Below are 27,267 nucleotides of genomic sequence, written 5' to 3'. Positions count from 1 at the left end.
GGCTGCATAGTATTCCATGGTGTATATGTGCCACATTTTCTTTATCCAGTCTGTCACTGATGGACATTTGGGTTGGTTCCAAGTATTTGCTACTGTGAATAGTGCTGCAACAAACATAAATGTGTGTCAGTCTTTATAGTAGAATGATTTATAATCCTTTGGGTATATACCCAGTAATGGTACTGCTGGGTCAAATGGTATTTCTCATTCTAGATCCTTCAGGAATCGCCACACTGTCTTCCACAATGGTTGAACTAATTTGCACTCCCACCAACAGTGTAAAAGTGTTCCTATTTCTTCACACCCCTCCAGCATCTCTTGTTTCCTGACTTTTTAATGATCGCCATTCTAACTGGTGTGAGATGGTATCTCATTGTGGGGATGGTTTTGATTTGCATTTCTCTAATGATCAGTGATGATGAGCTTTTCCTCATGTTTGTTGGCCGCATAAATGTCTTATTTTGAGAAGTGTCTGTTCATATCCTTCTCCCACTTTTTGATGGTGTTGTTTGTTTTGTTCTTGTAAATTTGTTTAAGTTCCTTGTAGATTCTGGAATTAGCCGTTTGTCAGATGGATAGTTTGCAAAAATTTTCTCCCATTCTGTAGGTTGCCTGTTCACTCTGATGATAGTTTCTTTTGCTGTGCAGAAGCTCTTTAGTTTAATTAGATCCTATTTGTCAATTTTGGCTTTTGTTGTCACAACATATGCAAATCAATAAACTTAATCCATCACATAAGCAGAACTAATCACAAAAAAACACACGATTATCTCAATAGATGCAGAAAAGGCCTTTGAGAAAATTCAACACCCCTTCATGCTAAAAACTCTCAATAAATTAGGTATTGATGGAACGTTTGTCAAAATAATAAGAGCTATTTATGAAAAACCCAGAGCCAATATCATACTAAATGAGTAAAAGCTGGAAGTATTCCCTTTAAAAACCAGCACAGGACAAGGATGCCTTCTCTCCACACTCCTATTCAACATAGTATTTGAAGTTCTGCCCAGAGCAATCAGGCAAGAGGAAGAAATAAAGCGTATTCAAATAGGAAGAGAGGAAGTCAAATTGTCTCTGTTTGCAGATGACATGACTGTATATTTAAAAAATCCCATTGTCTCAGCCCAAAATCTCCTTAAGCTGATAGGCAACTTCAGCAAAGTCTCAGAATACAAAATAAATGTGCAAAACTCACAAGCATTCCTATGTACCAGTAATAGACAAATGGGGAGCCAAATCATGAGTGAACTCCCATTCACAATTGCTACAAAGAGAATAAAATACTTAGGAATACAACTTACAAGGGATGTGAAGGACCTCTTCAAGGAGAACTACAAACCACTGCTCAAGGAAATAAGAGAGGACACAAACAAATGGAAAAACATTCCATGCTCATGGATAGGAAGAATCAATATTGTGAAAATAGCCATACTGCCCGAAGTAATTTATAGATTCAATGCTATCCCCATCAAGCTACCATTGATTTTCTTCACAGAATTGGAAAAAGCTACTTTAAGTTTCATATGGAACCAAAAAAGAACCCATATAGCCAAGACAATTCTCAGCAAAAAGAAGAAAGCTGGAGGCATCACACTACCTGATTTCAAACTATATTACAAGGCTACAGTAACCAAAATAGCATGGCACTGGTACCAAAACAGATATATAGACCAATGGAGCAGAACAGAGTCCTCGACAATAATGCCACACATCTACAAACATCTGATCTTTGACAAACCTGACAAAAACAAGCAATGGGGAAAGGATTCCCTATTAAATGGTGTTGGGAAAACTGGCTAACCATTTGCAGAAAACTGAAACTGGACCCCTTCCTTACACCTCATACAAAAATTAACTCAAGACATGACTAGGCAAAGACCATGACTAGACTTCTTAAGAAATTTTGCCTTAGTGTCAGAAGGTTTTGCAACTCATTAGCTATAATAGTGTTAAAAATGTATTCTCTCTAAGCCTCAATGTCTTTGTACATTAATGTGGTTAATAATAGCTACCTCACAAAGTTATTGGGACAAAAATTGATCTTGTATGTAATAAGTTAGTAAAGTGCTTGACACAGTAAATGCTAAATAGATGCTAGGTACAACTACTGTTAGTAATGTTAGTGTCAACAATAATAATATTAGCATAAGCAGTAGCAGTATTAACAGTCATCATCATTGTCATTGTTGTTATCATTGTCATTGTAGCAATAGTAGTAGTAGTGGTGGTAGTAGTAGCAGTAGTGGTAGAAGTAAATTGACAAGAGCATCTTCAGGTTAAATGCTATGTCTGTCCATCTCAACATTCATCTACTTTTATGAGTTGTGTTCAATATAAGTCCCTTCAGAAGTAGATGTATACAAGTAGCACTGTTCCTGAAACTGGAATATCAACCTTAATCCTTTTCTAGTCCCCTTCATTAGTACTCCAGTACCGGAAGCTGTGCTTCAAAGTCACTTTGAAGAGTTTCATACTTCTGCCTCTTTCAATAGCCTGCCATTAGGGATTCTGACCAGTGTGAGATCTGCTTATACAACGTTAATGTCCAGGCCACACAAAAAGCTTTTAAAACAAAGCATTAATGTCACTAACATTTCATACAAATGAGATGCAGAAATACCATATACAGTGCATTTTATTTCTTGAAGAATTTTTCACAATGTTCTGCTAAATTAGCTGTAGGTGATACCTAAATAAATGAATAAATAAAGTTTTAGAGCACAGCTAAACTATAAATATTGGGACATTGTCATGACAGGCAAATCCTGCTGGGAAGGTCATGCATGTAGAACATATAGTAACATATCTTCCACTGAGCTCTTAAATAGTTCATTTCAATGAAATAATCATAATATATCTACAATAGGTCAATGAAAAAATTAAATCATCTTACTATTTTATAAGTTAAGGGAACTTTTTGTTCCCATAACTCACAACAGACTTTTTGTTTGTGAGTTGACTTATTTATCTATCCATCCTGTCTCCATTCAACCATCCATCAATCTATCAGGTCAGTCAATTATTTATTTCTTAAATTTTAAATTTTATTTCATTTTATTCTACTGAGTATCTTTTATACTCAAGGCTTGTCATTAAATATTTGATACTTAAAAAGCACTTAGATACTGGAAAATAAATAAGACAAGCTTTCTGCTCTCAAGGATATCACAACTAATAAAAGAACTAGCTCTAGTATACAGCAAAATAAGATCTGATATTATAAAAGAATACCCAATGTATTTAAAAGTACAGAGGAATGAGAAACTGATTCATATTGGTATTGTTAAAGAAGAACTTATAGAGCACATGGCATTTTTATGATCCACTAACAATAAGTAAATTTGGATTGGTTAAGGCAAGTAATTTAAGGCTGAGGGTGCAGAATGAGCAATGTCACCCTGGTATAAAAATATACAACATCTGTGTCTAGACCCTGTCTCTTTGGAAATATTGCATCCAAATGCACCCATATAAACAGAAATTTCCATAAGGTGTCAATATTTGACACATGTATGAGTAGAGAAAAATTTCTATAGTCAGTTGGATCTTAGGCAAAATAATTTAGGAGGAGATCCTAGTTATATAAAGTCATGTTCAAAGAAATCTGTTCATTCAAACTGTGGCAACTGACACATTATTTCATTTTTTACATATTGATAAATAAATAAATGTGTAAATAAATAAATAAATATTTAAGTATGATTTACAGGTGACAGAGTAAGACTCCCAAAGTGGTCAATTTCACTGTCTTTTACTGGATCCTTCTCCACCATTATTAAAGATTTTCATATTTACTTGGAAGTTAAAGCCATCTTTCATGACGCTAGATGTATTAGTTTGCTCTCACACTGCTATAAACATACTACCTGAGATGGGGTAATTTATAAATAGAAGATGTTTAATTGACTCACTGTTACACATGGCTGGGAAGACCTCAGGAAACATACAATCATGGTGGAAGGTAAGGGAGAAGCAAGCACATCTTACATGGCAGCAGGAGAAAGAGAAAGAGCAGGAGAAACTGCCACTTTAAAAACCATCAGATCTCATGAGAAATCCTTCACTATCATGAGAATAGCTTTGGGGAAACCACCCCATGACTCAATCACCTTCTACCATGTCTCTCCCTCGACATGTGGGGATTAAAATTGGAAATGAGATTTGGGTGGGGACACAGAGCCAAACCATATCATTCCAACCCTGGTCCCTCTCAAATCTCAGGTTCTATTCACATTTTAAAACCACGCCTTCCCAATAGTCCCCCAAAGTCTTAACTCACTCCAGCATTAACTCAAAAGTCTAAGTCCTAAATCCTTATCATCTGAGATAAGGCAAGTCCCTTCCACCTATGAGGCTGTAAAACCAAAACCAAGTTAGTTAATTCCATGATACAATGGGGCTATAGCCATTGGGTAAATGTTCCTATTCGAAATGGAAGAAATTGGCCAAAACTAAGGGACCACTGACCCCATGCAAGTACAAAATCTGGCAGGGTACTCATTAAATCTTGAAGCTCCAAAATAATCTCCTTTTACTCCTTGTCTCACATCTGGGGCACACTGAAGCAAGGGATGGGCTCCCAAGGCCTTGAGCAGCTCCGCACCTGTAGCTCTGTAGGGTACAGCCCCTGAAGCTGCTTTCAAGAGCTGGCATTGAGTGCCTGTGGCCTTTCCAAGCACATAATACAAGCTGTTGGTGGATCTACCATTCTGGGGCAGGGAGGGTGGTGGCTCTCTTCTCATAGCTCCAATAGGCAGTGCCCCAGTGGGGACTCTATCTGGGGGCTCCAAGCCCACATTTCCCCTCTGCATTGCCCTAGTAGAGGTTCTTCATGAAAGCTCTGCCCCTGCAGCAGACGTCTGCCTAGACATCCAGGCCTTTCCATACATCTTCTGAAATCTAGGTAGAGGTTCCCAGGTCTCAACTCTTGCTTTTTGCACACCTGCAGGCCCAAAACCACATGGAAACCACCAAGGCTTGGGGCTTGCACCCTCTGAAGCAATGACTGGACCTGTACCTTTGCCCCTTTTAGCCGTGGCTGAAGCTGGAGCAGCCATGATGCTGAGTGCTATGTCTTAAGCCTACACAGAGCAGTGGGGCTCTAGTCCTGCCCCAGAAAACCATTTTTCCCTCTGAGGCTTCTAGGCCTGTAGTAAGAGGGTCTACTGCAAAGTTCTCTGAAATGTCTTGGAGGTATTTTTCCTATTGCCTTTGCTATTAACATTCAGCTCCTCTTTACTTATGAAAATTTCTGCACTGTGCTTGAATTTCTTCCCAGAAAATGTTTTTTTTCTTTTCTGCCACATAATTAGGCTGCAAATTTTCCAAACTTTTAGACTCTGCATCCCTTTTAAGCATAAGTTCCAATTTCCAACTATCTTTTTGTGAAAACATATAACCGAACACTTTCGGAATAAAGCAGGTCACCTCTTGAATGCTTTGCTGCTTAAAAATTTATTCTACCAGATACCCTAAATCATCTCTCTGAAGTTCAAATTTACACAAATCTCTAGGGCAGGGGATAAATGCCACCAGTCTCTCTGCTAAAGCATAGCATGAGTGAGCTTTTCTCCTGTTCCAATACGTCTGTCATCTCCATCTGAGAACACCTCAGCCTGGACTTCATTGTTCATTATCACTATTAGCATTTTGGTCAAAACCATTTAACAAATCTCTAGAAAGTTCCAAATTTTCCCACATTTTCCTGTCCTCTTTTGAGCCCTCCAAACTGTTTCAACCTCTGTCTGTTACCCAGCTCCAAAGTCACTTCTACATTTTTTAGGTTATCTTTATAGCAGTGCCCTACTCCAAGTACCAACTCTCTGAATTATTTCATTTTCATGCTGCTGTAAATAATACTACCTGAGACTGGGTTATTTGTAAACAAAAGAGATTAATTGACTCACAGTTCTACATGGCTGGGGATACCTCGGGAAATTTAAAAATATGGTGAAAGGTGAAGGGGAAGCAGGTGCCTTCTTCACATATGGAGAAGGTTCCTACTTATTTCTATTTAGAAATAGACTTTAGGTAACCACAATTTCAGAATTAGATCATTTCAATACCAAAATTTTCTGCCAATTTGCCCTCACCATCATCTTGTGTCTACATAAACTTTGTGGTTGGCTCTTTAGAGTGTTGATTTATTCTTATTCTTATTCTTATTATTGTTATTATTTACTGCCCACTTTTGAGACACATTTGTTAGTTTCCTCTGGTAAGCATCAGTGTCTTTTGTAAAGAATTTGGACTGTGTGTTTTGGTGAAGAGTGCACATAAACATTTTCTCTTTCTTTACTTTTAGAAGAACTTTCACCTTCTTAGCCTTCTATCAAGAAGTTAAATTGAAGCTGGCTGTTCATTCACAAATCTGCCTAACCAATGTTTTGAATCTGACAAGGTTAGTTATGGATCAATTGTAAGCACCTGGTATTAATGACAAGTTCATTTTTCTGCTTGTTACCTTCTCATGCCCAGAAGCTTCACAGGGAATGTGTTGGGGAAATCAATAAATGATAATGGTAGGGATAGCACTGAAGAGTCATCTGTTGCTTTTTTAATATTCAGGAAAGTAAAATTCTCCAGAAAAATGATATGCTTCAAGTTTTACTTATTACTTGATATATATTTTCTTTATGTATCTTTGTGGAATAAAATAAATCAAAAACTTTCATCAGAGAATTAATTCACTTGAGGATAACTTTTTGCTGAAGCCCAAGATAAACACTGATTTTATTCTGATTGTTTATGCGTTTTAGAGTAAACTTTGAGCAGCAGCCAATTTAGTTGATGTTGGCATTGGCATTTTTCTTGATAAGATATGTATATGCTACTAGAACTACAATGGAAATTAATAAGTACAATGTTTTAAAATTTTCTTTTTGAAAGTGGCATCAATATTTTAGCTTGCAGGGATACAAAGGAGAGTGTCATGCAATCATGGGCAAGGAAAAGTTCTGTACATTAATGTTAAATATTATCACACAGTATGGTTAGCAAAGGCTATTGCATTTACCAGGGAACTAGTATCTTACTGTACATGGAGGATATGAGTCAGAAAATAAACTGCCCAATAATAACCATCAGTGTCCTATAATGTGCATGGTGGGTGGTGGCTGGGGAGAGATTGGTGGTAGGTAGATTAGAGATTTGAGACATATCTTATCTGCTACAGTAATTGTTATAATTTAGGTCATTAATCTATAAGAGGACATAAAATTTATGGATCATAGCTCCTCAAAAATCACACACATACATGCTTTAGCACACAACTTTAGTGAAATTGTGAAAACCTTGCAATCTTATCCATAGGGCCTAAATTAAGAAAAGATTAAATGCTAGCCCCTTATGAAACAGCATAGTATAGAGAGATAAACAGCAGGGAAGATATATTTCTGTGAATTTGCTATTTTCTAAACAGAATCTAGATTCCAAGATTCTTTAGGTTAGAGAAAATTTTGTAATGAACTGACTCCAACAGCTAACATATTGATTGGTACTATATAGAAAGTGGGAAATAAATGATGAATTAACACAATAATAATCTTTTTTTTTTTTTTTTTGAGACGGAATCTCGCTCTGTCGCCCAGGCTAGAGTGCAGTGGCACGATCTTGGCTCACTGCAAGCTCTACCTCCCAGGTTCACGCCATTCTCCTGCCTCAGCCTCCCGACTAACTGGGACTACAGGTGCCTGCCACCATGCCCGGCTAATTTTTTGTATTTTTAGTAGAGACGGGGTTTCACCATGTTGGTCAGGCTGGTCTCGATTCCTGACCTCGTGATCCGCCTGCTTCGTCCTCCCAAAGTGCTGGGATTACAGGCGTGAGCCACCGCGCCTGGCCAATAATAATCTTTTGGAAAGGTGAATTAGATGAAATAGTTGACAATGGGCCTTTAGAGCACTATTAGGAATGGAACATCTTGATCCACTCTCCTTAACATTGAATTTTATTATCGTAGTTGAAACATTGATAATCTACCTCCAGGAAAAGAAAAAGAGTGTTATAATCTAAACTGTATTACCCTCTTAAATTCATGTGTTGACATCCTAACCTCCAGTACTTCAGAATGCAACCATATTTGGAGTTTGGGTCTTTAGAGAGGTAATTAAGTCAAAACGTGGTCGTTAGGTGAACTGTAATCCAATGTGACTGGTGTACTGATAAGAAGAGGAAATGTGGATACAGATACAAGCACAGGTCAAACAATATGAAGACACAGGGAGAAGATGGTCATCTACAAGCCAACAGAGAGACCACAGAGGAAACCAATTCCACTGACACCTTGATTTTAACTTGTAGACTCCAGAACTGTGAGAAAAATAACTTCTGTTATTTAAGCTTGCCCAGGCTATGGTACACTGTTATGGCAATCCTACAAAACTAATCCAAAGAGTAAAGGTTAAAATGGATATGCTAGCTGGTGTGTAGATATCTGCTTACTTCTCATTGACCAGAACTGTGTGGCACCAAAACAAACACGTTCCATTAGTAAGAAGCAGTAAGGGGAAAACATATAAGTGATATCTAGAATCTCTCTTCTTTCACTGAAATAAACATAAAAATTAGCTATTTATTCTTTAAGTCCAGATTCCCTGTACCTTTTTAGGTGATAATTATCAAAGACTAGTGGAAATAACATGAATATCTCATATTCTAGATTCATGGTCTTAGACTGATCAGTGAAACTGTTTCTCTACTGATTCATCTGTATAAGGGAATTTAAAATGTAGAACTTTGTTAAAGGTGAGAGCAAATGCATATAAAACCACCAGCTCCATCTCTGCATTCCGTAGAAGCCCCAAAGCATCACTATTGTTATTATATAAATTGATATCGTAAACTTTACATATGCTTAAGACTCGCTGCTACCCTTGTACACCGAATGCCTCTTATCTGTATTGTCTTACAACCATATTGACAAATACACACAAAATTCTGCTGAGAAAAAAATGCTACAATAAATGAAGTGGAGGTGTAACCTTTGGTTTCCTCTGCAGGGATAGTCGAAGAATTTAAATTTTCAGAGAAAAGAGGGTGTCTTTTTAACAATAATGCAAAATTAATGATTATTCCGCTGAGAACATTAGAAATAAAATCAGTACTCAGCATAGTTACTTTTCATTTATTTAAAAATTTCAGCAAGAAAATATAAACATTCACTAGACAATGTTCAATTATTTTGTTTGTGTCTTTCTATTCTGAGAGAGACTCCAATGCATATCTCTATGTGTTGGTTAAAGATTGGACAGCAGAAACTGTCAAAATCTGTCATAGTCTCTTTATGGCATATTTTAATAGAATCACTTAAAACTGATTTAGTGCAACTGTAGAACAATTAATTAATTAAATAACTTATGATTACAGTAAATTAAGTTGAATTGGCTTTGCTATCGCTACTGCATAGTTTTATAAGTTATTTGGAAAAAGGTCAAACACAATAATTTTAAATCTTATTTTATTATATTAAAAATTACTCATGGATACATGTATATGTAGCTGTAGATTTAGGTAATATGGGTACATGAATTAATACAATTTCACTTGAAGAGTACATAATACTTTTCATTTATAGTACAGAATTTTACTCTCCTTCAAAATCTCAAAAGACTGATACAGATCCTGAATACATATATTATTTCTCAATACAAGAAATTAGGAGCAGAAGAGCACAGTTAAAATATGTACTTTGCTTTTACTCATCAAATCTTTCCTTAATATCAGTTACTTATTATGAATCAAATCAATTATTCTAAAAACTGCTGTTACTATAGAGCAGAAAAACATAGCCAACCTGAACATAGGCCATATCACCTGTAGTTCTGTTTTATCACATGTGAAATGCAAGATTTAGTAAAATATTCATGTCATTTGTATCAATTAAAAAATCAGGCTACTACAGAAAAGGAGAAATATAAACAACAGAATATACTCTCACAAATAACTATAATAAAGCATTATTAATCAAAATTTAAAACAGCCAATAAAAGCTCCAAAAATTCAAATGAACACCACTGAACACCAAACTAGTAATCTAAAAGATCGACATGAGCAATTATGAGGAACCATATCAAAGCACATATTATTTGCTCTACATGGAAACCTCTTTGCCTCTATTTACTTAGCTAAGTCTACTCATTTAATGTCTCAACTTAAACATCACTTTCACAGGGAAGCTTTATCTCACTGCACCCAGATCCTTCATCTCTGTGTTGTGTTTCCTTTGCCTTATGTATTTCTTCTTCTCAGAAATGTATAGCTGTGCAATTATTTAACTAATCATAATTATTTATTTATTAAATATTATCCATATAAAGTGTATATCTGTTGTTTAACTATCAGCTCAATGTAGGCAGCTAACCTCAGCATTAGTGCATGGATTGGCACATCACTCACTAGGTAAGTGTTTTGTTATTGTTTTATGAAGTGGTCAATTAGGTGTGGCCACCAGAGTGTTAATGGTGGAGGGTGACCAGATTCTTGGCATCTTGAAAAAAGAATTGGACAAAACACACACACAAAGCAAGGAAGGAATGAAAGGATTTATTGAAAATGAAAGTACACTCCACAGTGTGGGAGCAGGCATGAGCATAGGGGCTCAAAGGCCCCATTACAGAAATTTTGGGAGTTTAAATACACCCTAGAGGATTCCATTGGTTACTTTGGGTACGCCCTATGTAAATGGAGAGGATGAAGTAAAGTTACAGAGTCATTTACGGCCTACGCCATGTGGAGAGAACATTTCCTGTTATAGCTGAAGTGTGATTCGGCCTTATGTTCCCTGCCTACAAACACTATTTTCCTCACTCAAGAGGAGACAGAGTAGAGGTTCAGGAAAAAATAAAGTTGATTATATTTACAGGTACAAGAGACAAGAATCACAGGCAGAGCACGCCCCCACATAACCACGTGGGGAAGACACCAAGATTCTTAGGAGGAAGAAACAAAGACAGAAATAAGGGAAAGGTTTAGGCCATTGCCTTTATTGGGGATTCTGCTGAAAAGGCAAGGCAGGGCAGGGTGAATAATTTTGGATTGAGGGATCTGAATAATTTCAGAGGGTTTTGGATTGTAGATATGGAGGTCTCTAGCTGCCTGGTACCTGGCCCTGGGTTGATTAAGGCAGAGGAATATTGTCTTCTGGGGTGTAAGGGCCAGATTGAGGAGGTATAGCTCTGGATTATTTAGTTTCCATATCAAAGACATGCTTCTGAGTAGGCCTTTTGTTACTTGTAAGAATTGGCTAGTCCTGAAAGGAGCAGTCTCTCTAGCCAGAAAGGGTTTTTAAGATATCAAAACATCATAATATACAGAAAATGTTTTTAAACATTTGCAATGCAATAAGTGTAATTTTTTCTTCTTTCGGACTACAGATATGGGGGGTTGAGTTAATTACATTCTTCGCCTCTTGATAAATAACCATCATTGCCCATAGAAAGCTCATCTCTTATTTAATTGCTCATTCTCTTTTATTTTAATTCCCCAGTACCACACACACACACACACACACTGCAGAGTCTATTTTAACATACTATATTTATTGGGATTTGTGTATTTATATAAAATATGTGTTTTTTTTAATTTGCATGCATTTTAATCAATTTTAATCAGATGTGTAAAAGTTTCAAAACAGTTCAATAAATTTTGACACATACTATAAGGTCTCATTGTGTCACTCAGGCTGGAGTGCAGTGGGGCTCAATCACAGCTCACTTCAGCCTCAACTTCCAGAGCTCAAGGGATCCTCCCACCTCAGCCTCTGGAATAGCTAGGACTACAGGTGCGAGCCACCATGCCCAGCTAACATTGTTTATTTTGGTAGAGATGAGGTGTCACTATGTTGCCCAGGCTGATCTGGAACTCCTGGGCTCAAGTGATCCTGCTGCCTCAGCCCCCCAAAGTGCTTGGATTACAGACATGGCGAAATGCAGAACATTTCTATTCCTTCAAAAATGTTTCCTCATGCCCCTTTGAAAAGAATATCTTACCCTAGTTCTAGATAACCAATGATGTGGTTTCTATTGTCAGTTTTGCCTATTCAGAAATTTTATATAAATAGAATCATTCAGGACACACTATTTGGAGTATGACTCCTTTTACTGAGCTTACATTTTGAGATTTATTCATGTTTTTGTGTTTATCTGTAGTTTATGCCTTCTCTTTGTTGAATAATTATTTACACTGTGAATATACATTTTAAAAGTTCCTTCAAGTGTTGATGGATTACTTCTGCAGGCTCACATCTGCTGTTGTGCTTCTTTAGTAAATCTTTTAGTTTTGTGACTGTACTTTTCAATCCCAGAATTGTTATTTTGCTCTATTTTATAATATCCATTTCTTTATTTAAATTCTTTCTTTAATAAGATACATTTTTCATACTTTCTTTTAGTCCTTTGGATATGATTTCCATTAGTTCTTTGAACAAACTTCAAATAACTGGTTTAAAAAGTCTTTGTTAAGTAAATCCAAAATCTGTGCTTCTTCAGGCACAGTTTCTATTGCCTTTTTTTTGTTCCTGTGTATGAGCTATACTTTCATGTTTCCTTGCTCATCTCATATTTTTTAAAAGTGGTATTTTAAGTAATAAAATCTGGCAGCTATGGAACTACAACCCCCTAAACTTTGTTTTTGTTGGTGTTTATTTTATAGTTTGTTGTTTATTTAGAGACTTTTATGAATTACTTTGGTACAGCTTTTATTTATTTTTTTGTCACACATGCTTAATGAAGTCTTTCTTGGTTCGCTTAGTGGTAAGCTAATTTTGGGACACAGATTTCCTTAAACACCTGGAACCAATGTCTCCAAGTATTTGCCAAAGGGCTCTGTGTATGTTGGTCATGCCTTCAACACTCTGCCCGGTAGAATCTTGCTTGTCCTGAGCCTCGAGGTCTGCCAAATACGAAAGCTTAGTTCCTGCTCAGGTCTTTCCTGAGCATGTGCCTAACCCTGCACATGCTCATAGCCTTACAGATATACACAGCTTGCTAGATTTTCAGAAATATGTCAAATTTTTTTGTAAATTGTATGGACACCTTATTCTTTTTAAGCTTCATGGTTAACCTGTGTTGTCTATCCCAACTGTTATTCACTGCCTCAGGCAACTACAGAGTTAAAAACTTGCCTCTAATCTTTTTGACTAACACCTTGGGGAAATAGTTTCTTACATTGTGTGACCTACAAATCAGGTCAAATAACATTCTGGAATTATCTTAGAATGATACTCACAAGAAGATCCAACCCTGTTTTGTCTCCAGTGGCTGCTAGACTGCGGGTTTCCACCTGATTGTGGGTTGGTTTCGAGGCTGCCACAGAACTGGAGTAAGTAGATGGAAGTAGGGCACATTAAAATTGACATAAAAAGACTCAGTGTTCTTAATAATATTCTTAAATAAATGTTAACTCAATTGCTGCAATATTTTGGTTAATTCTCAGAGTTCTGAAAAAAAAGTTCATTCTGAGTATTTTTACCGGTTTTCTCATTGATGTTAAGAAGACAATGAATTTTGGTTATCCTTATCCCACTATTTTTGCTGACATCCTTCTACAAGATCTTGATTCCTCAAATCCTAGATGACTTGACAGCAATAAACACCATCCGCATGAGACTCCAGATAGTTCTGAGCTCCCACATTTTGCCTTGTCTCTGCAGTCCTTTGCGGATCATTGCTTTAGAAAGAAGAAGTGAATGATGTCTAGTACATTTCCCTGAATTTTGCATCTCTTCCTAATCATGGCCCTTCAACTCCTGGCTTCTTTAGTTGTTCTTCAATGCCTTTAGGAAGCTGTTTATATTTTTGTTTCTGATCCAGTTTATAGACTCGTTGTCAGATTAAGGGTTGTTATGATACAGGCCACCATCCAATTTGGAAACAGTACTGCCTCAATAATAAACCTCTGTGAGTTTGTATAATTTATTCTGATTTGGGATCTTAGTTCAGTTTATAGCTGTAATTTTTACCTGACACCACTGTGACAGCATAAAATATGCTTTTGTTGTAAAACAAGGATTGAATTTTGAATCTGAATATTTCCTATTTACATGAATAATTCAATAATTACTTGAGCAATTTACTTTTTTATTGTTAACTTCACTACTAGATGGAAGGCTCCACAGGGCAAAGACGAAGTATTTTGGGCTTTTTGCTCTACTGTGGCCCTAGAACTCAGCAGAGTGGTGGCCCATAGCAGGTACTCAATAAACATAAACTGAATAAATGAGTAGTTTAAGTGATTCAAATATTAAAGAGAAATATAAAGATATGTGACCTGAAACAATTAGTAGTTGAAATTTTAGTGATGTATAAAGCAAATCTAAACATATTTGTGCTTTTGTTCTGTTTTGTTTTAACTTTTAGGTTTGGGGATACATGTGAAGGTTTGTTATATAAGTAAACTCATATCATGGGGGTTTGTTTTACAGATTATTTCATCACCCACATGTTAAGCTCAGTACTCAATATTTATCTTTTCTGCTCCTCTTTCTCCTTCCCCTCTGCCCTCAAGTAGACCCCAGTGTCTGCTGTTTCCTTCTTTGTATTCATAAGTTATTATTGAGCTTCTTCTTATAAGTGAGAACATATGGTATTTGGTTTTCTGTTCCTGCATTAGTTTGCTAAGGATAATAGCCTCCAGCTCCATTCATGTTCCTGCAAAAGACATGATCTTGCTCTTTTCTATGGCTGCATATTATTCCACAGTATATATGTACCACGTTTTCTTTATCCAGTCTGTCATTGATGGGCATTTAGGTTGATTCCATGTCTTTGCTGTTATGAAGAGTGCTGTAATAAACATTTGCATGCATGTGTCTTTATGGTAGAATGATATATTTTTCTATAGGTATATACCTAGTAATGGGATTGCTAGGTCAAATGGTAGTTCTGCTATTAGCTCTTTGAGAAATTGCCATACTGCTTTCCACAATGGTTGAACTAATTTACATTCCCAACAACAGTATTTAAGTGTTCCCTTTCCTCTGCAACCTTTCTAGCATCTGTTATTTTTTGACTTTTTAATAATAGCAATTCTGACTGGGGTAAGATGGTATCTCATATGGTTTTGATTTGTATTTCTCTAATGATCTGGGCTATTGAGCTTTTTTCATATGCTTGTTGGCCTCATGCATGTCTTCTTTTGAAAAATGTCTGTTCATGAACTTTGCCCACATTTTAAAGGGGTTGTTTGTTTTTCTCTTATAAATTTAAGTTCCTTACAGATGCTGGGTATTAGATCTTTGACAAATATTAGCCAAATGTCCATTTTTTAAAATAAATGTATGATTTTACAATCTTTAGAATGCATTACATGAAGTAACTCAGGAGATTAAGGGACTGTGAACACATTGCTAGGAATGTTTCCTCTATTCCTTGCCATATGTAGACTAAGGTGAAAATTTACTGGGAAAAAAGTTTTGTTTTTTTAAGTTAATATGAACATTTTTTAGTTTCTTATGTTTCTGCATCTTTTTGGTATACTATATTTTATATATATTATTTTATTTTGATTTTAAAGGAATTTATAAAGTGCAATACAACCATATTACCCCACTGCATTTTTCAGGCAGTTCACAAAAATTCCATTGCATATTACTTATGCTCACTGACTACTTAGCAATTTTAAATAACTCCCCCTCGAATAATTATTTAAACACTATTCAGAATGTACATAAATGTTGTTCACAGCAGGTAACACGATCGTTTATTACCAATAAAGATATATTAAATGTAAAGCTATTAAAATATTACTGGTCATTTTCAAGTAAAAAATTATAGAATTACCAAATATTATTTTAGATTTAAAAATTTTATTGATGTTCTCTCACTATATTTTTGTGAATTTGATTTAAAAATACCTATATTAAAAGCTGTTTATCTTACATGTCAACTTCACCTATATTTATATAGAGAGTTGGCTGAGTTGGAATTGTGAGATGGAAACAAGCTGGTCTTTTGTCATATCTGTCTTTGCTTTGCCATTTTCCTCTTATGAACAAAAACTCAGCATTGTTCACTTTTGCCAACAAATTTTCTCCCAAATCTATAGGCAACAATCTTATGCCATCACATAAACATTTTCTAAGATGATAGCTACCTAAACTGGCCAATTCATCACATTTTTATTAATAATTTATTATATTCCCTGTAGCAAAATATATTGATACACAAAAAGAAGAATCCCACTGGTCTTTTATTTAAGAAAATACATGTGACATCTGAGATTATAAAAACATAATTTCACCAGACTTAAAATTATAGATCTGTCTTTTTTGTCCCGATTGCTCCTATGTGGGTATATTATGCTTGGACTGATGCAGAATTAGGATTGCAGTGCATCTTTTATTTTTATTGTCCCCATCTCCATGCTTTTTATAGATTGATTCATTATTTCCATTACATCTGATGTCTTTTATTACATTTCGTTGTGTGCTACATACATTGTATGGTCTCACATAGATTCTCTTTAGTAGCCAAAGTATTTTAACCATTTTTAAAGCTTCATATACTTTTGTAATTAGACATAATAAAGAAAATGCATTTTTAAAAAGTAGGGACATGAGGAAGTGAAATCATTAGAAAGCATAGGAATTAAAAAGGAAATTCCACAATGTTATACCTCAGTGAGCAAAACAATGCTGCAAGTAGAAAGTTATCTTCAATGTCATGCTCCATAAAGCAAGTAAGTCACATTGATTTCTCAGGTTTCTTCAAGATGTGAAATTTCTTATTAACAAATAATAGTAAAAACATAGTAACAAAATTCTTTGCATATTTTATCAATACTCTCTTTGTAAAAAGATATTCAGGAAATATATCAAAGGACATTTTCCCTCCAGGTGATAGCTAAATTATGCTATTATTTTTCTGTGTAACATCAGAGGCTAGATATGTGTGACTTTGTGTGTGTGTGTGTGTGTTCATGTGTGCCTAAAGGTATGGCTGTCGAGGACCACATGTGGCCTACGGTCATTTCCACAGAGATTTTTTAGTCAATCTGGTTTTTGGAAATCTGCTAAAAGTAACTACTACTTAGCCAAAGTGTCTCATGAATGGCAAAGTATTTTCTCAAAAATACATCTCCCTACCTTGCCTTGCTATTTCTCAGCACACACTAGCTTCTGTTATTACAACCCATCTTTGTTGTAAGGCTTTGGATTATGTTACTTTTAGTTATCTTTCGTAAGAGTCAATTGATTCCTAGCAAACAAGTATAATTACTGACATGTCTATGAACTCTTTCCAGTAACTGGGAAACTCTGCACTAAATATGTAGTTGCTAAAATCGAGTATAAAGGATCTTGCTAGAAATAAACAGGGAACTTATACTAACTATACCTTAATTTCAATAATCAAGAAATATGGAAAGAAATGATGATAAATGGATTGATAAATGATTAAAGAGGTCAATCATTTGTGCAATAGGTTTAAAAATATTTCAGGATATTGAACCAGAATCTTTGAGCATAATGTGATCTATATTCCAGCAGGTACACATTAAGTCAAGGCTCACAATCGGTATGAAACATCTGCTTGTTATTTTTAAGAAAACTCCTTTTTCGGCATTCACTTGTACAACCAATTTGCATGGTTATTATGTGAGCCTCTTTGAGGATAATATGGCCTTGTTCCTGACAATAGTTGGCTGGTTCAGGTGAGATAATTTGACCAAAACTGCAGAAATTACACTTTCTTTATCAAGAATATTGTAACTTGAACTGAGCTCAGTCAGTATCCATACAGCTGAAAGTCAGGAGCTGTTGGCAATCATGTTCTGCCATGTAAATCAAAGAAAGAAAAATGAAGCAAACATGCAGAGATAAGTAGACTCAAACTACAAGCACAAAACACCTGGAGAGTGATGTCAGCAAAATGATGGAAAAGGCAGCTCAAACATTTATTGCTCCACAAAAACATGGAAAGACAAGGAAAAAAATGTCAGAACCAATTATATCAGGGCTCTGGAAAACAGTCAAAAGGTTGCAGCAGCCAAACAAATGCTGAATTAAGAAAAAAGTAACTTAAAAATGCTAGGAAAGCTTTGTAGCATTTTTAGTTGTCCTTGGCCCACAACTAAATACTATGACACCAAAATCTGGTTCTTTGAAAAGATAAATGAATTGCAAAATTTGAAGTGAAATTGCAAAGGAAAAAGAGAGAAGATGCAAATAAATAAATCTGAAAACGAAAATGGGGTCATAACTACTGACTTTACAGAAATAAAAATAATAAGAGAATTCTGTGATAAAGTCTATACTTTTAAATTAGATAACAGAATAAATGGAGAAATTCTGAGAAACACACAAATTGCTAAAAAAGACTGAAGAAAAAATAAAATATATGAGCTGACCTATAACAAAATAGAGATTAAATAAGAAAAAAACCTCACAACAAATACAAGACAGAGCCAGATGGCTTAACTGGTGAATTTTGCCAAACAGTTAAAGAAAGCGCTAACAGCTGTTTCTCAAACTTTCTCAAACTTTCAAAAAATAAGAGGACAGAAAACTTTTTCACATATTCTGTAAGGCCAACATTACTTGATACCAAAGTCAGACAAAGACACTACAAGAAAAGGAAACTACAAACCAATATTATTTATGAATTTTGATGCAGAAATCTTCAACACAATACTAGAAAGCCAAGTTCAATTACCTATTAAGATTACACAGCAAGATCAAGTAGGGTTTGTCCCAGGAATGCAAGGATGGCTAAACATAAGAAAACAATCAATGTAATGCACCACATTAATGGAAAAATTGCAAAAAAAAACCACATAATCAGTTCAATTGATGCAGAAAAAGAATTGGGCAAAATTCGAAACGTGTGCATAATAAAAACACAAAAAAAACTAGGAGTAGAAGGAAAACTTTTCAACATATTAATGGTGATTATATGAAAACTCCACAATTAACATTAAACTAAATATTGATGAAAGGGTGAAAGTTTTCTTTCTCAGATCAGGAATAAGACAAGGATGTCAATGATTGCCACTGTTCTTTATTGATTTACTGGGAATTCTAGCCCTAGATAAAGATATAAAAGACATTCAAAAACAAACAAAAAAAATTCTCTTTAATAGAAGATAGCTTGGTTCTATATACAAAAAATCATCAAAATAAACATTGAAAAACTACTAGAGCTAATAGACAAATTCAGCAAGATTATAGGATACAGAATCAATACTCAAATATCAATTATGTTTCTATACATAGGCAATGAAAAATATGAAAATCAGTTAAAGTGAATAATTCTGTTTACAATGGCATCTCAAAGAAGAAAATATCTAGGATTAAATTTAACCAACAAGATGAAAAACTTTTATGCTGTAAACTACAAAATGTTATTGAAAGGAATTAAGAAGATTTAAATAAATAAAAAAGCATTAATATTGTTAAGATATCAATACAGATATCAAGCTAACTACAAATTCAATACAATTCCTATAAAAATTTCAGTCTTTTTTGCTGAAATGGAAAATTATATCTTCAAATTCATATGACATTATTAGAGACACAGAGTAGCCAAAACTATTTAAAAAAAACTCGGTGGTCACAGTTTCTGATTTTAAAACTTACTACAGATATAGATTAGTTAAAATAGTGTGGCACTGGCATAAACATAGACATGTAGGCCAATGGCATAAAACTGAGAGAATAGAAATTAAACCCATACATTTACAGCCAATTTGTTTTTAACAAGGTGCGACCTATTAAATGGAGAAAAAGCAGTTTCTTCAACAAATAGTGCTAGGACAACTGGATATCCAGATTCAAAAGAATAAAATGGACCTCTACCTCATACCACATACAAAAGTTAAGTCTAAATGGATAAACAACCTAAATATAAAAACTAAATCTGTAAAACTTGTAGAAGATAACATAGGTATACATCTTTTTAATCTTGGATTTGGCAATTAATGTTTAGATATGACACAAAAAAGCTCAACAAAGAAAATAATAGACATATTTATCTACAACAAAATTTTTTTCCATAAAATCGTATCAAAGAAGTACAGGCAGGGTGTGGTGGCTCACGCCTGTAATCCCAGCACTTTGGGAGGCTGAGATGGGCGGATCACAAGGCCAAGAGATTGAGACCATCCTGTCCAACAAGGTGAAACCCCGTCTCTACTAAGGATACAAAAATTAGCTGGGCGTGGTGGTGCACACCTGTAGTCCCAGCTACTCGGGAGACTGAGGCAGGAGAATCGCTTGAACCTGGGAGGCGGAGGTTGCAGCGAGCCGAGATCCCACCACTGCACTCCAGCCTGGCACAAAGCAAGACTGCATCTCAAAAAAAGAAAAAAAAAAAAAAGGAAGTACAAACATTACCTACATTATGGGAGAAAAATGTTTGCAAATCATTTATGTAATAATGGTATAATTTCAAGTACATATTAAAAATTACAATTCAATAACAGGAAGACAACCCAATTAAAAATAAGTAAAGGAATTGAACATTTATCCAAAGAAGATATACAAAATGGCCAGTAAGCACATGAAAATTTCCTCAATATTATTAGTCATTAAGGAGAAGCCAATTAAAGCCTCTAGGAAGTATCATTTCTTACCCACTAGAATGGCTATGTTAAAAATATAAAAAAGAAACATAAAATAACACATGGTGGCAAAAATATGGAAAAATTGTAACCTTGCACATTAATGGTGGAAATTTAAAATGACGTAGCTACTACAGAAGAGTGCATGACAGTTCTAAAAAACATTAAACATAGAATTACAATATGACCCCACAATTCTACTACTGGGCATATATAATTGAACACAAGTGCTCAAATAAGTACATGTATGCTCATAGGAGTGCTAGTTACAACAGTCAAAATAGAAAACAATCCTATATACACATAAAAAGATTAATGGATAAATAAGTTGTGACATAGACACATTATGGAATATTATTCAGTCAGAAAAAGCAATGAATTATCCTGTATGCTACAATGTGGATGAACCTTCAATGCATTATGCTAAGTGAAAGAGGCTACACACAAAAGACACACATGTATAATTATATTTATATAAATTATTCAGTATAAGTGAATTTACAGAGATAGAATGCATATTGTTGGTTGTCAAAGGCTAGGTGAATGGGGATTGGGGAAAGACTGCTTAATGGGTGCTGTGGTCTTGGTGTGTTGAAGATATATTGAAACCTAAATTTACAATGTAATAATCTTAAGAAATACTTCTTTTGGGAGCTGAATAGGTTATGAAGGCTTTTCCTTGATGGATGGAATTAGTGCCTTTATAAAAGAGGCTTGAAGGAGTTCTCCTCTCCTTCTGCCATGTGAAGATGCAACAAGAAGGAACCATCTTTGAGGCAGAGAGCAAACCCTCACCAGACACTAAGTCCGCTGGCACCTGGATCTTGGACTTCCAGTCTTCTGTTGTTTGTAAATTATCCAGTTTGAAATATGTTGTTATAGTAGCCCAAATGGATTAAAACAGTGGATATTTTCACTTTGCAACATGAAAAACATTTTATAAATAGATAGAGGTAGTGGTAACACAAAATTGTGAATATACTAACTGCCACTTCACTGTTCACATTAAAAGGGCTAATGTTATTTATGAGAATGTCACCTCAATTAATTATTTAAAACAATTCCTGGATTCTCTTTAGGATTCCAATCCCTTGTAATGTCTTATTTCCAATTCCTGTGCTCCATAATAAAATTTTTTATCGCTAACAACATTTCCATTTTATTTTGCTCAAATCAATGAGGTTTAATTTGTTACTCACAATAAAAATATCTTAAATAATGCACCACTCCTTTATATATATATATATATATATATATATATATTTTTTTTTTTTTTTTTTTGAAATGGAGTCTCACTCTGTCACCCAGGCTAGAATACAGTGGCACGATCTTGGCTCAACTCAACCTCCACTTCCCGGGTTCAAGTGATTCTCCTGCCTCAGCCTCCCAAGTAGCTGGGAGTACAGGCACCCGCCACCACCCTGGCTAATTTTTTATATTTTTAACGGAGATGAGGTTTCACCATATTGTCCAGGCTGGTCTCAAACTCCTGAACTTGTGATCTGCCCGCCTCGGCCTCCCAAAGTGCTGGGATTACAGGCATGAGCCACTGCGCCCAGCCTCAACCCTTTATATTCTAGTGTATTCTTACAATGTTTAAAATTTATTAATGAGCTTTGAGGAGGATACAAATAAATGTTATCACACAGGAAGATTTGAATATGTAATCAGCCAAAATAATATTAAAAAGACAGTAAATATTTTGATATGTATTGTAACAACACACTTCAGTTTATACGAAATATTTAAAAAGTTTTGTTTATTTTTAGATCTTTACTTGAAATTAAGTAAGATGCCATCAAAATAGTGGCAGTGATATATTCTTATGGTCTTATTGTCTGGTCAGCTAAAACAAATAGAAAGCTCAAAATGGTTTTGCAGAAGTTATCATAATATACTATGAAGCACTATTACTAAAACAATACAGGATAAACACATCAATATAGGGAAACACTACTGGAACATACTAGAAAATCCAGAAATAGACAAAGTACTTATGACAATTTTGCATACAAAAAAGTCAGCAACTCAATATAGTGAGGAAATGATGGGCATTGCAATAAGTGGTGTGATACCTAGACAGCTTCATAGGAAAAATATAAAATTGGATCAATTTCTCAAACTATACATCAAATTCCAAATGGAGCACAAAGTTAAATGTAAAAAATAAAATGATATAATAATTTATAATTTGGATTAAGGGATAAATTGCCCAGTGCTGTTTAAATTTTCAGAAGCTAAGGTGAAAATATTAATGAATTTGATTACCTAAAAATTATTTTGTGTTGTAATAAAAACATAGTAAGCAAAGTAAAAGGACAAACTATAATATGTGACAAAGTTATATACTAATATTACATTAAGAATGTTAATCTTGTAATGTCACTGCCACAGAGCTTTTAAATCTGGAAAGGCACACACAGGCCAAAAACCTTAGAGAAAAATATGGAGAAGATATGAACAGATATCTCACAGAAAAGAGTGGCAAATTATAAAATACTTAACATCATTCAAAATTAGATATTAATAAATGCAAATTAAACTACATAGGTATACCATTTTTCAACTATCAGTTTGACAAAAACAAGAAATTCTGACCAAATTTTTCTCACAGCTGTCAGGCACCTCAAACACTGATAGTGAGAATGAAAATTTGTAAGGCCTATGGAGTAGAATTGTGCAATATTTATCTAGAAAATGTGCATATATATACACCTTTGAATCCACTAATACAAACTTTAGGAATCTATTCCTAATATACCTTGGTAAACAATAACAAATGACATATACACTGTACTGTATATTATATTGCTTTTAATTAAAAAAGGCAACTCAAATGTCTATTAATAGAAGACTGAGTAAAAAAATGAAAATCTATTGCTACTGATATGGAGCCATCACCAGAAAATATTGATGAAAGAATAAAATAAAATCATATTCAAGGTATACTACTGTTTAGTAAAGATAAAAATCTAGTTTCCAATTCAGGTGAGATAGCATGAGAAACTCTATGGACCTACTCTCTAGCTAAAGTAGTAAAACTGTGAAAATATAACAATTTAATGTTTCAGAAAATTGTCCTAAAGGCATGCAGTAATTGAAAAATATTTTATCAAGAAAATCTACTAAACATGGTAAGAATATTGAGAATCTGTGGTATATGAACCAAGACCTGCACCTTCCCTCCCCATTCTCAGCTCAGTAACATAGAAACTCCACATTAGGTGGTGTATCCAAGAACACAAGACTCTCTCTCCTGGCCAGCTCCAAGTCAACGGGCTATTTTCATGATAGGGGTAAGATGTCAACATTTCTCATCCTGGCAAGAGCTACCTCTTTCTGAGGTTAAGTTCCGAGTGATAGATAAGCCTCCCTTTCTCTGCTCAGCTGCCATTAATGGGATGTAGGCACTATTTTGGTAGCAGTGAGACTGAGAACACTGGGGCCCCAATCACCACTCTTAGGGCTTGTAAAGTGATATTGCCAAGCTAGGAGAGGCAAGCCTAGAGACGTGAATCTGCTTCTTCATTCTTCATTGAACGTTCAACTCCAAACCTGAGGTATTACTAAAAGAAAAGAGCATGATTGTCTCCCCCAAACCCCAGCTTCAGAGCCCTGGCTCAGAGATTTTGCTTGGGGAAAGAATCCTGTTGAAATCTCCTAATATCTTCCAAAAGCAGCTAATTTTATTTGCAACAGAGTATAAAAAAATGTTAAACCTAAGAAAGACACTTTCAAACAGTAGAAGTTGTGAAAGGCAATTGAGAGGAGATTTATGACTCATTTGTAATACAAGATAGAGTGTAGACCAGGTAGTTTGACAAGAGAAGCAGGGAATGATAGAACTTGGATCCTTCCTCAGGTCAGAACAAATCTTAAAAAGTAATTTTTGGAACTATCTTTTTAATAGAACCAAAATTTGATTGGATCCCCTTGTGTTAAAAATTGTATTTCAAGGCATTATTGAAAACAGTAGAACAATTAGTTTACAATTTGTGGAGATTAAAAACTGGATGTGGATAGGAAAAGAGTCATTCAATGAAAGCCCTGACAAAACCATTGACATTCCAGGATGACTGTTTACATACCCAGGTCTGTTCCCAGAAAGAACATTATAGCTTCACATTGTAGGAGGAAAATAAACTTTACTAACGTAATCCAGGTAGTAACTGAGTAATCAAAGAATGAAATAAGAAGAATATTCAGAGAAGAATCTCCTCTGGAAGATCCCTCTTCTAGAGAAGAAGAATTCTTAGTACTGGTCAAGAATTGCTAGAATATACAATCTAAAAGATCCGGTTTCTACAAAAATAATAAGACAGGTAGAGAAACAGAAAAGTGTGACCCATATACTGAAAAAAAAAGGCAGACAAAAAATACCTTCCTGTTAGAGTGCCCAGATGTCAGATATAATGGAAAAATACTTCAAAGTAGCCATTATAAATATGTTCAAAGCACTAAAGAAAACCATCATTAAACAAGAAAGGTAATATGACAATCCACCTCAAATAGAGAATATTAATAAACAGATATAAATTATCAAAAAGAACAAAATAGAAATTTCACAGTTAAAAAGTATAAAATAACTAATTTGAAAATTTGAATAGAGGAGCTAAGCAAAATATATGAACTGGAAGAATGAAGAATTAATAAACTTGAAAATAGATTAATATAGATTGTGTAATCCATAGAACTAAGAGAAATATGAATTAAACAGTGAATAAAATAATTACAGAAGTGTGCAATATACACATAGTAGGATTACAAAAAAGAGAAGAGAAAGAATAAGAAAAACATTTAAAGAAATAAGAATTTAAAAATTTCCAATTTTATTGAAAATCATTAATCTACACATCCAGGAAGCTCAACAAACTCCAAGTAGAATAAATGTGAAGAGATCTACACACATATTATAGTCAAAATACAGAAAGCCAAAGACAAGAATCAAATCTTCAAAAGCAACAAGAGAAATATGACTCTTCACTTACAAGAGAATGTCAATAATATTAAGTGACTTTTCTTCAGAAACTAGAAGGCAGTGAGACAACATATTCAGAGTACACAAAGAAAAACCTGTCAGTCAAGAATCTTATATCCAACAAAGCTACATTTCAAAAAATAAAGGTAAAATAAAGACATTCCTAGATAAGAAAAAATTGAATTTGTTGATAGTAGATTCACGTTACAATATATGCCATCGGAAATTCTTCAGGCTAAAAGCAAGTGACAGTAGGCCATCATGCAAATTCATGCACACACAAAACAAAGAACACTGGCAAAGGTGGTTAGGTATTATATATTTATAAAAAAAAGTGTACATGCATATTTCTTTCCCTTTCTTCTCTTAACAAACTTAAAAAGTCATTCTACACACATTATGTATATGAGGTATTATTTGGCCTGTAACAAGTAGAAATGCAATATATTTACCAATAGCAGCATAAATGAAGTGGGTGAGAGCAAAGTTATATTCTGCTAAGAAAATGACTACAGTTGTTAATTCAAATTCACAGGAACACACACACACACATATACACACACACACACACAAAGAAACGATTTTTATAAAAGATAAAGTAAGAGAAGCTGTAAATATGTGCTTGCTCTTCTTCACTGAGCATTTTTAAAAGACATAAAATTGCTTAAAATTATAAATAAAGTAATGTGTTGTTGGGTTTGTAACATTAACAATGTATTATACATAACAATATTACCTCAAAAAAGAGGGAAAAAGAAAATAAAGCTACGTAGGTATAATGTTTCTATAGCTCACTGAAATTAAATTTGTAAAAATTTGAAAGTTATTCAGATAAGTTAAAATGTATATGGTAAGGTCTAGCACAGTCAACATGAAAATAAGTAAAATATAGTAAAAATATTATGAGAGAAATTGAAATGCTACATTATAAAATATTCATGTAATTTGGCCAGGTGCAATGGCTCATGCTGTAATCTTAGCACTTTGGGATGCTGAGGTGGGAGGATTGCTGGAGGTCAGGAGTGAGAGGCCAGCCTGAGAAACATAGTGAAATGCCATTTCTACTACTACTACTACTAATACTACTACTAATAATAAATTAGCCAGGCATGGTGACATACTCGTTTAGTCCCAGCTACCTTGGAAGCTGAGACAGAAGGATCACTTGAGCCCAGCAGTTTGAGGCTGAGGTGAGCCATTGCCATGGCACTGCACTCCACTGTAAGTGACAGAGTGAGACCCTGTCTCAAAAAAAAAGAAAAAAGAAAATATTCATTTAATTCAAAAGAAAACCATAAATAATGAGATTAGTAGATGGACAAAATGAATGAAATAGAAATGAGATGTGTAAAACAATAAAATGGCAGACGTAGATACAACTATATCAATAATAACAGTAAGTGTTAAGGGATCAAATAATCTAATCAAATGGCATAAATTATCAACCTGGATAAAAATAAATATTAAAAAAAAACACTACCGTACTATATGCGATCTACTATATGTGCTTAAGAAATATACAAATTGAAAGTAAAAGAATGGAAAATTGCATATAATATGAAAAGAAATCACAAAAAGTTGGCGTAGCTACACTAATATCAGGTAGGATTAACTTTAAAAGAAAAATGTGGCTAGACATGAAGAGCAACATTTTGTAATAAATTAATAAATTAGCAAGACATAATTGACATAATTATATACATATATCAAATGGTATAGCAACATAATACAGGATG

The sequence above is a fragment of the Pan troglodytes genome, chromosome X (genome assembly GCF_028858775.2).
Source record: "Pan troglodytes isolate AG18354 chromosome X, NHGRI_mPanTro3-v2.0_pri, whole genome shotgun sequence".
NCBI lineage: Eukaryota > Metazoa > Chordata > Mammalia > Primates > Hominidae > Pan > Pan troglodytes.
Note: the sequence above shows the minus strand (reverse complement) of the source record.